The sequence below is a fragment of the Copadichromis virginalis genome, unplaced genomic scaffold (assembly GCF_057382275.1).
Source record: "Copadichromis virginalis isolate Kocher_CV1m ecotype Utaka unplaced genomic scaffold, C_Virginalis_male_GT1.1 unmapped_scaffold_1, whole genome shotgun sequence".
Taxonomy (NCBI): domain Eukaryota; kingdom Metazoa; phylum Chordata; class Actinopteri; order Cichliformes; family Cichlidae; genus Copadichromis; species Copadichromis virginalis.
Window position 1 is genome coordinate 1,922,589 of NW_028188589.1, and position 8,769 is coordinate 1,931,357.

General features: G+C 42.6%; 1 long non-coding RNA gene across 1 annotated transcript in view; it reads left to right on the forward strand.

Moving 5' to 3' along the window:
* The first annotated feature begins 7,629 nt into the window (after positions 1-7,629).
* The window catches only part of LOC146679506 (uncharacterized), a 17,160-nt gene continuing 16,020 nt past the window's right edge, over positions 7,630-8,769 (forward strand). Inside the window, exon 1 of the long non-coding RNA XR_014918651.1 lies at positions 7,630-7,689. This is a non-coding gene — a long non-coding RNA (uncharacterized LOC146679506). The remainder of the gene's footprint in view (positions 7,690-8,769) is intronic.

Consider the following 8,769-nt stretch of genomic DNA (forward strand, 5'->3'; position numbering starts at 1 on the left):
CTGTCCATTGGAAATCCTGTTTGTTACTTTTTGATTTCAGTCCATGTGTCCAAAGCAAACTTCTGTCCCACACTTTCTCTGCTGACTCTTCACCGATGCTCAGATGATCTCAGATGATTTCACCAGAACTCATCAAAATTCGGGCTCCACAGAAACCCAGACGTCACTAAACAAGCGTAACAAGCAAAGTGAAAACTGGTCGTTCAGCTTTATTGACCAAAGATAAGCTCACATGTCACCTCATGACACAGACACTTATTTCCACAGCATGCACGAGGACTGACAATAAGTGTCTATAAAGCCACTTCTATCTGCCACACCTGTGCTTCTGTCATGGTTGCTCTCCTCTCACTCTGTCATTTATCCACAGTCTGCCTCCCTCTGCTCCGTCAGCTGACGTCCTCTCTACACCACCTGCTGTGTTTTATCCTGCAAAAACACATTTAAGAAGCGTTGCACCGAGTAACGGGAGGAACTGCTATAAAATCCATTTAAAGGAGGTGGTGCTGAGTGCTGTGACTGGGGTCCCACCACTGACATCACGGGTGGAGGACATGTTGGAAAACTGCTACAAAGTGCTGTGCAGCCAGCAGAGCTTACAGTCTGTCCTGTGTGTCATACAGGCTCTCACACTTAGTGTTTCTGTGACACATTGAAGAGAAGTTTGTGTTGTTCACAGTTGTGCTTGTACTGAGTGACAGCTGACATGACCTAACAGGAATAATGTGTCTGTGCTGAATGAGAAGTAACACACAATGAAGTCTTGATGCATCTCAATCATCCAGGAAAGTGAGTCTGTTGCTTCTGTTCATCTGGACGCAGCGTTTTGTGGGAGAAACGTGTCGTCATCATCAGGTGACGTCTTCAGTCTCAGCTGCAGGTTTCAGTCTTACAAACAGGACATTTGCATAAAGACTGAAAGCAGCTGCAGGAACGATGGGCTGGGAGCTCCGTTCCTTCATCTTAATTATGCAGATTCTCAGGACCATTGATCAACAACCACTGATCCATGTCCATGAGTCCCATTCACAGAGATGTGGGAATGGCTGCAGTCACAGCATGTAAGATGGAAATAAATGAGAAGTATTTAGCTGAAGTGGATTTGATTTATGTTACTTCTTTTTTAACTTGTAGTTCTACATTGGAAGATTATTGTGATATTGAAATATAAAAATACATTTATATTCTATTATTTTCTCAAAATAAGCGTCACACTCGTGGAAGCCGGTGTAGCCGCCGAAACGCCTGCATTTATGGAGACTTTCAGCCCCAGGTAGGCCAGTTATGGATCTTCAGATCCACATTATGTCAGCAGCTGTTCTCCACCGTGAACTGTGTTCAAACAAACACGCTCACGCCTCACAGACGACAGCTTACAGTCTGTAGAGATAAAGTGACTTCGTACAGCCCCGTCTTCAGTCTTGTGGAGATGATCTCGACGCTTTGGTGGATGTTACTAGCTCCTGTGCAGTATTTTGTAAAGACATGATTATACCCCGTAAGCGCGTTAAAATTTACGCTAACAATAAGCCATGGGTCACTAAAAGTGTCAAATCCTGTTTAAGGAAAAAGAGACAGGCCTTTAAAGAGGGGCTGTTACCGATTTTCAGACAGCTACCAAGGAAATGAAAATCGAGATCTTGAAAGCAAAACAGACAAAAACCTTCTTGAAAGCAAATTTGCTGCAAAAACTTTTGGGTCTGCCTGGACTTGTATGAAAACCATAGCAGGGTTTCAAAATCCCCAGAGCAGCAGTCAGGTCATTTTAGATGTTTTAATTCAGACAGAGATTTTCAAATGCTTTAAACATGTTTTATGCTCGTTTTAGTTCTTCTGATTTCAGCGAGGATATTTGGGAACTGAAACAGAAACTGAGAGATACTCAGCACTTTATCATTGAACTCAGCGATGTTAAAAAGGCCTTTCATACAGTCAATGTGAACAAGAGCCAGGTCCTGATAATATTAGTGGCCGCCTAATTAAATCTTGTGCTGATGAACTCAGGCCTATATTTCAGGTTATTTTTAACAAATCCTTGCAAACACAACATGTGCCCTCTCTTTGCAAAGAAGCAGTCGTGGTTCCTGTCCCTAAATCTAAACGACTTCAGGCCTGTTGCCTCACTTCAGTTGTCATGAAAGTCTTTGAAAAAATCATCAGAAATGTGATTATGAAGAGACTGAAGGTCAGCTGGATCCAATGCAGTTTGCATACAGGCCCAACAGAGGAGTGGAGGACGCACGTTTGACTTTACTAAATCTGATTCTTAAACATGTACAGAGTAAAGGGACTTTTGCAAGACTTCTTTTCATTGATTTTTCTTCGGCTTTTAATACAACACAGCCCCATATTTTAATTAAAAGACTTTTAGAACAGTTTGAAATCAGGAAAAACCTGCTGGGCTGGATTTTAGATTTTCTAACTGACAGGTCACAAAGAGTGAGAATAAATGGGGTTCTGTCTGACCCAGTGTTCTCCTCCACAGGTTCTCCTCAAGGCTGCGTCCTATCGCCCTTATTATTCACTCTCTATACAAACATGTGTCAGGGCAGACATGAAAACAGGGTCATTATTAAATATGCAGATGACTCTGTTATTGTCAGCTTACTGAAAGAGGGTGAAACTAACCACGGCCCAGTCATTGATGACTTTGTTCAGTGGTGGGAGGAGTCTTATCTCCAGCTGAACATATCTAAAACAAAAGACATGGTTGTTGATTTTAGGAAACAACAAAATGGGCACGGAGTCACTTTAATTAAAGGTCAGAAAATAGAGCAAGTACAATCATATAAATATCTTGGGACCATAATCAATGAAAAACTGAACTTTGATCAAAATTGCAAATCAGTTTGTAAAAAGGGTCACCAGCACCTTTATTGCCTTAGGAAACTTGTTCATTTCCACATTGACCAAAAAATGTTAACTTTGTTTTATCGTTCTTTTATTGAGTCTGTTTTATCCTTTTGTTTGGTGGCATGGTTCGGTCAGACCTCTGTCACAGAGAAAAACTCTCTGAATCAGATAGTGAGATGGTCCAGTCGTCTGATAGGTGAGCCACAGTCTTGTTTAGCCTCCCTGTACTCTGAGCAGGTACAGAGGATGGCTTTATCAATCCTTAAAAATGGTTCCCATCCTCTAAGGGGTGAATTTCAGCTTCTTCCCTCAGGACGGAGGTTTCTATTTCCGAGATGCAGGACAAAGCGTTATAAAAACAGCTTTGTCCCCGTTGCTGTCACTGAATTAAATAAGAACTGTTTTTGATTCGAAATATTAAAGTATGTGTCACAGTGAGCTTTATATATTTACTAGGTATGTGTGTTTTTAAAGGGATGTCAAATGCTGTCATTTGTCTGTAAAGCAAATTTACCTTGCCTTTGGGTATAAATAAAGTTACCTTACCTGCAGACGCTGTGCGCAGAGGTTCAGGAGCAGAAGTCCCGTTGTAAACATATCACGGCAGACCCGACGATGTTTGCATGAACGCGCTTTTTTTAAAAGTCAGGTCAAGGCTCCAAAAGCCCAAAGGCGATATAACAGTTTGTGTTTGCTACATGGATCATTGTAGCTCAGCTTTCCTTTGTTATATTTCTTTAAGAGCTCAAAATGTGTTCATTACATAAATCAAATGTAATTTTCTCTGTAGCACTTCATGGATTTCATTAGCAACACACTGTAGTTGTTCACACAAAGCATAAAGGTAAAAACAATATACACAGTGTTATCTTCATTTTAGATGTCACAAAGTATTTGCGGCTCCCAGTGTTTTCCCGAACCCTGACCCTTTGCGTGGAAACCGGGTCCAAAAGGCTCTTTGGGTGTTAAAGGTTGCTGACCCCTGCACTAGGCCCAACTGACACATATATTTGATTCCAAATACAAAAAATAATGTGTAACCTGCTGGAAGAATGTAGGAGGTTGAGACAGGATCTCAACACTTGGTGTCTGCAACAAAAGACAACAATATGTGGGCCGATCGTGGCTCAAGAGTTGGCAGCTCGTCTTGTAATCGGAAGGTTGCCGGTTCGAGCCCCGGCTTGGACAGTCTCGGTCGTTGTGTCCTTGGGCAAAAAAGCACTTTGGGGTCCTCAGGGACGAGTAAAGCGCTCTACAAATACAGGCCATGTAATGGCAGAAACATTCTCTAGTGTAAATCCTGACTAGTTCATTAACTACAGATCAGTTTCAGTGAACATTATTCACAGAGGGATCTGAGTTCCTTATACCAGACTCTACAGAAACTGTAACACTGTACAGCTCTGCGACCCAACAATATGACAACAATGTAACACACACTAGAATCATCAAATAAAGCCCCACTAACCACTAGAACTAACTAACTAGCACTGGACACTTGCATATTAGAGATTTCTACCACCATAGGAGGCGAGATATCATCCTTGAACCAGAGCATCCAGCCCTCAATTTCGGACATAAAAAGCGACGTGGCCAGGCATGATAACACTTTGACTGAACTGCAGGACTGTGCCTCGAACCACTCTGACACCATCGCCACTCTCCAGGCCACTGTGGAGCGTTTGTCTGCGGAGGTAAAGAAGTTAGATGAGAGATGTGGAGCTCTTGAGGCACTCCAGGAGGAATAATTTAAGAACTGCAGGAATACCAGAAGGCACAGAGGGACCCAAGATGACTGAGTTGGTTCACACCTGTTGGCGGAGGCGCTATCTCTCGAGGAGAAGCCACTCATCGATCGAGCACATAGAGCGAATCGCCAGCGTCCCAAACAAAGTCATCTTCCTCGGCCCATCATCTTGAGATTGCACTACTACCACATTGGTGAGGAAATTCTGCTGAAAGCTGCAGAGAACAAGAACCTGATGTATAAGGGTTTTTAAAATAAACATCCTCCCAGATTTCCCTCCCTCTGTTGGAAACGCAGAGCCGCATTTGCAAATATGAGAGGAAGACTACGTGGGATGACCGGCGTCAGGTACAGACTGCTATACCCTGCAAAGCTGTTAGTGACCCATGGTGATGTGAGGAAAAGCTTTACCGATCCCAAAGAGACCGTAGACTACGCGGAGAAGCACCTCTCCCACCCACCTTCAAATGTATTAAAAGCAAGGATATATCTATATGTCTAACGCTGACACAGCACTGTGTTTCTTCTTTTCCCTTTATATTCCATGTAAAGGTGAATATGGAGCGTTTATGGAGCTCGTTTATTGACCAGCTGTCAGTTAGAAGGTAAGAGTTACTAGGTTAACAGAGGTTAGCAGTAACAGTACGGGGAAGTATATTGTGTTGTTCTTTTGTTGGTTTTTATTTTATCCTACTTTACTTTGTTATTTTGATTTTACCTGTTGTGAGTGCTTCCCGTAATTCTCCTTTTTCTTGCGCCGCTGCGGCCAGAGTTCACAACATTACATATTTTTGTATCTATAAACAGGAAGCTGACACTCTCCAGACTTTATCAAAGGTGTGAGCGTCACAGCAGAGGCCTTTGTGTCAACGTAGCTGAAGACAAAACACAGAAACACATGAAGGAGATTTTCCTTGCCTGGATTTTATACAAATATTCTGCAGTACATCAAAAATGAAAGAAAACCATTAGTCAACATATGAACATCACCTCTGAAGTTACAGAGCTTTGATTGGAGACACAGCTGAGCGTTTTGCATTTTGCATAATTAATTACATAATTAATTATGTAACCATAATTAAATGGTTACATCATCTTTAAAGTCCCCAGAGATCAGGAAAAGGGCCTGAGGGTGCTGTGTTTGGAGTCTGCTGGTTACAGTGTGCAGGACCTCACAGGCTGCTGCAGCGTTAGCAGAGGGCGGGACATACACAGCTATCATAATCACGTGTGTAAACTCTCGTGGTAGATAGTACGGTCTCATGCTAACCGCTAGCAGCTCAATGTCCTTACAGCGTAGCGTCTCTTTGATAGAGAAATGCCCAGAGTTACACCATCTATCGTTCACAAACACAGCCAGACCCCCTCCTCCCTTCTTACCACTCTCCGCTGTTCTGTCATAAGAGGCTCAGCAGCTAAAGCAGCACACCTGGGTCTCCCAGCCTATTAAAAGCAGCCCTTTGCTTCACCTGCTTCACTAAACATTATTATTTTAAGCAGAGTGGTGTGATTTATGTAGGCATTGCTGTGTGACAGGATGACTTTTCTTGCACACCCACCAAATGAGGGCGCACATGCTTCCACGCCCACTGGTGACTGCACACATCCTTTCAAGGAAGCATTTCATTCATCCCTAACAAATGGAAGAAAACACTGTGCAGCGTGTTCAGGTTTGAACGTGGCCCTGGCCTCTCTCTGCATCCACCTGGCACATGCAACACACATCCACTCCCTGCTGAACTGCTTGTATTTGATGTGTTGAAGTTTTGGTAAAGTTTGAATAAATTCCACTTTATTTATAGGAACATTTCATCTGTGGACTCCTGCTTCCCCTCTCCTTGAGCCAGTTTGTGACGGGAACATGACATAAGAAAAGTAATTTATCCCTTTTTGATTCTGTGTATCTGGCGCTCATCCAGTGAGTTCACACTTGGCAGAAACAGACTGAATTTGTCTGGAGAACTTTGGCTTCAGCCAAGTTAGATAAACACACTGTGTCTCTGTCAAAACAGCAGTGTAGTTGTGGCACTCCTGTGAGGGAATGACCACATGAATATTATTTTGTGTAAAACACTCATGTAACGGGACATTTTTCATTGCTATATGTATTTATTTTCAGTTTCTTTAAGAGGATAGAAAATCCATGTAACAGGGATTCATTTTATGTTAGAAAGCAGTGAGGGCGGAACTTTGGTGCTTGCTCCGGGGTTTCGGGGAGCAGTAAGTGGAGCCCACCTTCCGCTGCTTCCTCAGACACGTTCTGGAGGAAAGCAGAGACACATCGTGTCTTCCTTACTCTGCTCTTCACCTGCTTTTACAGGTCGGTACACGGTGCTCGCACCGAAAATGTTGTTTATTGTCACCATGGTTACCCACGTTAATGTGAATGGGAGAGTTAAGGCGGTCCGCCAAAGTTATTTATATGTAAACACGGGAGAAAACCAGAGGAGTGTCCCGCGCGACCGCACCGCGAGCCCGCTCGTTAGGTGGAGCGCTCGTGAAGCAGAGTCAGTGCGCTCCTATGCTCTGTGCAAACGTGTTGTAATGCTCCAATCAAATCAGTTCTGTGAGATGTGAATGTTAATAGTTCTGTTAAAGTGACTGAGTAGATTAGCTAGTGTAACACAAGCACTCTGAGCAACTCTGTGTAGCTAACAGAGGCATTCATGGGTTGATTCAACAAGCTGTGTTTCATGATGCACTAAATAGTGATTTTGCCAGTAAATTACTGGAGGGAACAAATGTAATGTATTTACCAATGCTGTTATTGAATAGAACTGTTTAGCCAGTAAGACACTGCAGAAGACAATGTGATGTGTTTATTGATATGATAAAAGGATGTAGCTGTTATGGAAAGAAGTGTGAACTTGAGAAACTGAACCAGTTAAAAAGAGTATATTTCACTGATGTTGTGAAATAAGTAAATGTCATTGATGTGAATGAGGAACCAGCTGAACAGTATATTGAAAGCTCATGTTTAGTGTTTTATAGCATTTATTTGTGTGAAATAAATCAGACTCAGACACGTTCTGGAGGAAAGCAGAGACGCATCGTGTCTTCCTTACTCTGCTCTTCACCTGCTTTTACAGGTAACATATTTGTCATCGAGGTCTTCATCCTTGGGACCCGTAACATAGTAACTTCTTCATTGTTATACTTCTATAGTTTTCCCATTTTGTGAGCTGTGGATGTGGAAAGTGTCTCAGTGACACATCCACATGAAAACGGCGTTACCTTCGTTCATTTGCACGTCAAATGAACGAGCTGTTTGGACTTTAACGTCACAGCTGATGCTTCGATACTCGAACTCAAGAGTTCAGCTTCCACTCAGAGGTACAAGTACACACAGCAAAGATAAACGTGTACACAAGGTGGAACCCACAAGTGCACAGCTCCAACCAGAGATGGGCAGTAATCCGATTACTTTTTTCAAGAAACGAGTAAAGTGAGGGATTACTATTGCAAAAAAGGTAATTAGATTACTGTTACTTTCCCGTAAGCACGCTGCGTTACTGCGTTACTAAAACCGCAGCTGTGTGCAGATGAACAATGGATAATCTATCGAGTGTGGAGAGAGTGTGAGCGTGCAGCGTTTAAAGCGTGGAAGCACTGACCTTACTTTGAGTTTGACTCTGTAAAAAGTGACAAAAACATTAGCGTCCGCTGTTCACTGCGTGGGAAGACAACATGCTCACTCACTATGTGTTAATGGGCATGCTTATTTATAACTTTGATAAAATGTCATAAAAATAATTCCATGCCAGCTCACCATTGGTGATCAGGTAGTTTCTGTTCCAGTTCCAGTCCCATAAATCATGAAGCTTGCTGCCAGAAAAGCTTCAAATCTCCTTTGAAAGCTGTTTGTGGTCTTGATTGTGGGAGCTTCAGTTGTCTGACTCCAGCTGCCACACAGTGCTCACTGATATCATTTGCAAAAACCCCAGTGTGACAATATTTATCAGTGAAGCAGAAATCAGGAAGTGACGACTTTTCTTTGAACATTTGCTAAGGCTAAGCTGTGCTTTCTACCACAGTTGGGAATTTCCTGGTTTACAACAAATTATTGTGTCAACACCGCATAAGATTTCAAACTACAGGAAAATCACTGGAGTTATAAGAGGCAGACAACCACACACACACCACATGCATGCTGTTGCTATTTATTGTGG